At 40.6% G+C, this 4,577-nt stretch overlaps 1 long non-coding RNA gene across 1 annotated transcript; it reads left to right on the top strand.

Moving 5' to 3' along the window:
- Positions 1–539: 539 nt before the first annotated feature.
- Positions 540–3,749, top strand: LOC125482320. The gene is made up of 4 exons (XR_007261607.1): positions 540–717; positions 3,072–3,125; positions 3,315–3,401; positions 3,528–3,749. It is a non-coding gene; the product is annotated as an uncharacterized LOC125482320 (long non-coding RNA).
- The last annotated feature ends 828 nt before the right edge of the window (positions 3,750–4,577 follow it).

The following is a 4,577-nucleotide window of genomic DNA, read 5'->3' as shown; positions in this document are numbered from 1 at the left end:
CTTGTCCCCAAATGTTAGTAAGGAAGACTTTGTAGGGTCAACAGTTTGCCATTGTCATTTCCTGTGCCTCATCAATCCCAGCTGGTCCGTTCAGTTTTTTTTTGCGGAGGAGGTTTATGAGACTGTTGTTTGGATTAGGGAATATTAGTTTTGAGGTTAGATTGCATTGGCTGGAGTTGTTTTCTTTGGAACAGAGGAGGAGGGTGGAGATGTACCACTGGAAAATGTGAGTGGATCTTGGATGTTATTGTATTGTGGCAGACTGGTGTTCTACCTTAAGACAGTTTGAAGACCACACAACATTTCGACATTCCAGTTTAAAGATACTCACCTCACCTTCAGTTGTTTTCTTGGTGTAATGGAGTGAGTGTGGTGTGTTCACTCAGTCCACTATGTGTATAACGTAATATCAGTAAGCGCAGAACCAGACTATATATATGTCTCTGGTATTACAACAATACAAATAGTACTGTTAATAAACTTCTGTCTCAACAGGAATCTGATCTTTATGGCATATGTTCTCTGACTTATCAGGCAGCACCAGTTCATGACATACTGGCAGTGGCATTTTACTCAGGAAACCATATCATGGTGGCACGTCAGGAGACAGCAGAAGTCTTTTTAGCAAGAAGATGAACTTCTCTTGCAAAAACATCAGCAGTCCTGTGAGGAAAGGGCCTAAATTTAACGAATCCAGAATTTCTGTTTCCATATAAGGTTGGGGTTGTGTGTGTGTGCGTTTATGTGTATGTGTGAGTGGGGGTGGGGTGGGAGTGGAGCGGCGAGGGGGAAGGGATGGGACTGATGACTGCGCACTGTTTAAAAGTGGTTTGGTATTGTAGACGTTGTGGAACCTGAAGAGAGGGGACAGGTGTGGGTAGAAAACTGAAGGGTGCAAAGGCATAGTAACCATTTGGAATTATAATAACAGACCAAATGGGTGTTGGAGCTCTGCTGTGACAACAGGTCTGTCGTTGCTTAGCAATAATTGTTAATACAAACTGCAAATTTACATTTGGCTCCATAGCCCAATAAATAATAAAGTCAGCTATTATGTGGGATGATTTACAACAACCCAAAGTAAATTTACTGTCATAATAAATAATGTTAAAAATACGACTTCTGGGTGCAGTTCTAGTCTATGAAACCTCATTTCTTGTTGTCAGGGTTTTGTCATATATTGACTTCTTTTTCCTGTCAAAAATATTTATGTCAACTTTACTATACCAATGTAAACATGTCACAACTTATTACTTCCGTGGTGCCTCAGTTTTGCACCTCCTGAGCATGTTCTGCAGGGAAACTGAGATTCCAATCAACTCTGTCTCTCAAGTTGCTGCAAGTTCTGATATTTAACTTTGCAAAATAATAAAAATTGCAAAATGTCAATATGGGGACAGAATGTAAGACTTGAAAAACAAATAACTGAATTGTATCCAATATCCTGTTCTAGATTCTGTTGTCACCCTCTCTAATCTGCTTCATCCAAACACAGTAGTTTGTATTTATATTCATGTTTAATGCATTTCACAAGATCAGTTATCAAACTAAACCTAACACTGAGCCACATAAAGGGATAGTAGAATTGATGATCAAGGGAAATAAGCTTGGTCAAACATATAGGTTTTAAGCAATACTTAATGGATGAGACAGAGAAGCTGAAAGCCCATAGCTAAGTACCTAAGCAGCTGAAGCAGTGATATTGGGGATATGCAACAAGCCAGAATTGGAAGAGTGCAGATATTTTACAGGGTTATAGGATTTGAGGAGATTGCAAAGGTAGGGAGCAGTGAGGTCATGGAGGAACTTGAAAAGTAGAATGGGAATATTTTGCAGTGCAGCCAGACCAGGGGCTAGTATAGGTCTGTGAATGATGATGAACGTGACTAAGTGCAAGTTAAGATATGGACAGTAGAGTTTGGATGAGCTGAATGTAACTGGATCTCTGGCAGTAGGTGGTCACAGTGAGGGAGACACCGAGTATGGGAGCTGGAGCAGTCAAGTTGTTCGCTGTCTGGAGGAAGGGGTTTCTTTATCAAAAAGATACCTTGTAGTGAGAGGAGGAGGCAGGTAAGGATTTCCTCAACTAGATGTGAACTGCAGGCTTAGTTTCATGTAATTACTCTGTTTTCTTAGTTTAACCTTAATTTTCCATCATGTTTGTAAAGACCTGATGCGAGTGGATTAAAGAATCCCTGCTTCATGATCTTTGGGCCTTCAACATGCTTAAACTTCAAATTTACAGAGAGTGGAGGGTTACATTAAACCTTAGAATATTAGAACATTAGAATAGTTGAGATCGCAACTGGTCATGAGGGCCACAGGACATTGACTATTTCAACAAATCGTGTCACCCACGGAAGGCAGTAGGAATTTTAAAAATGACCATTTATCTTCACCAAGGAGTTAGGAAATTGAATAATTTGAGATAAAGGCAAAATACTACAGTGGCTAGAAATCTGAAACAAACATAAAGAATGCTGGAGAAACTCAGCAAACAGGTCTGGTAGCATCTGTAGAGAGAGAAACAGAGTTAATATTTCAAGTGCAGTGTGACTCTTCTTTGGAACTGTTCTGAGGAAGAGTCATTCCGGACTTGAAGCATTAACTCTGTTTTTTCACTCCACAGATACCGGCAGACCTGCTGAGTTTCTCCAGTGTTCTCCGTGTGAATAATTTGAAATGTTCAGTAATTCTCGAGATAGGTAAACCGCTGTTAAATAGGAGAGTGGATCTAATCTAATTGCAAGGAATGCTTCCTGTTATACCAGACTAACTTTAGTAGTTCACAAATCAATAAACATTGATTTTTTTTATCACTCATCTTTCGTGCTAAGTTGGGATTCTTCAGATATACAGGAAACTTTGTTTTAACTGGCACCTTATGAACTGGCACCCTCATAAACCTGCAAAAATTGTATATCTGAATTACTGCAATGTTTACTGTATTATTCTGTCCAATTATTATAGTTTTATAAATTTATTCATCTTAATGTAAGTATACTTGTTCAATTGAATGGCCACACAAAATATCAACAGTTGATGCAATTTCAATTCAATTTCTCCTCAAGTACCGCAATGTCCAAGTAGTTGGTTGAGGGTGAGAGTGCGAAGGCTCTTTGCTGGTAAGTTTTATTTAAGGCAAAGTTGCATTATTGTTTTAGTGACTTATGCTGTAAACAAAATATAACAGTGATATGTATACCCCCTGCATTACCTTTCTATTACTAACCCCAATGTGTTTTTACATTGATTATGTGGACCGCTTGATTATCCGCAATATTTGATCAACTAGCCCACTCCTGATCTCATAGGTGCCGGTTCATAAAGAGTTTGCTGTACATTGTGTCTGTTCTAATCGTAGAATTATACAGTACAGAAGAGGCCCTTTGGTCCATCAGGTCTGTACCACTAAAGATATACTCAATCTAAATCTTGTTTGAGAATGCTTAATTATTATACATTTATCATAATCATTTATCATGCAAAGAATTTGGAATGTGTTATGCTTTTTTTTAATGGCACAGGTTTTAACAAGCTTTTTTTGTGCTCGTTGCCAAGGAAACTCAGCAATTCATTATCTCAGCTCCAGTGGGTCTAACAAGTCATCAGCGCCTATCAGGCGAGTGAACACTGCATTAGTTATACTGTTGGGAAGAGACTGGTTGGTTTTGTTGACAATTTAACTGGCGGTTCTCTGAATGAAATAGGAGTTAGAGATGCGATCCTTTCACTTTCTGTGACTGCAAGGGGATGTAGATTCACAGACTACCTCGACTACTGTTACCCCTCTGCCAACTCTGGATAGCCTGCCTCGTTCCCAACACCTCAGGTGCCTAGAGGTCAACTGGAAAATTCCTGTCGGCTTCTGACAATAGGATTGAAGTGGCCATAAAATGCCTGTCCTTACAGTTTATTATCAAGCAGGAACTAAGTCATTGACTGCTCCTATAATCCTCCATGACCTATTCTGTGAACTGGTTAAGAAAGCAGTGCTGGTTTTCTGAAAGCAAAAGGTTTGAAAGGCTTATGTCATCCAAAACATTCTTGCGACCTCTATAAGATTCCCACTGTATATTTTCACTGTCAAAACCATTGACTTCAACCAAGTAGCATGGTGGCTTAGTTGATAGCACTGCAGCCTTACGGCACTGGGGACCCAGGTTTAATTCCAGCCTCAGGCAACTGTCTGTGTGGACTGTCTATCTGGGCACATTCTCTCTGTGTCTGAGATAACGAGGTGTAGAGCTGGATGAACACAGCAGGCCAAGCAGCATCAGAGGAGCAGGAATGCTGACGTTTCGGGCCTAGGCCCTTCTTCAGAAATGGGGGAGGGGAAGGGGGTTCTGAAATAAATAGGGAGAGAGGGGCAGGCGGATCCACTGATGTTTTTCCGGAGGGAGGAGGGTAACTTCTTCAGGGTAGGCATCCTGAGAAGAGGCTTCGCAGTGGGGTTAAAATTGTTTCAGAGATGGTAGGAACTGCAGATGCTGGAGAATCTGAGATAACAAGGTGTAGAGCTGGATGAACACAGCAGGTCAAGCAGCATCAGAGGAGCAGGAAGGCTGACGTTTCAG

The sequence above is a fragment of the Rhincodon typus genome, unplaced genomic scaffold (genome assembly GCF_021869965.1).
Source record: "Rhincodon typus isolate 14 unplaced genomic scaffold, sRhiTyp1.1 hic_rhity00008742, whole genome shotgun sequence".
NCBI classification, from domain to species: domain Eukaryota; kingdom Metazoa; phylum Chordata; class Chondrichthyes; order Orectolobiformes; family Rhincodontidae; genus Rhincodon; species Rhincodon typus.
This window is presented reverse-complemented; position numbering and strand designations above follow the sequence as displayed.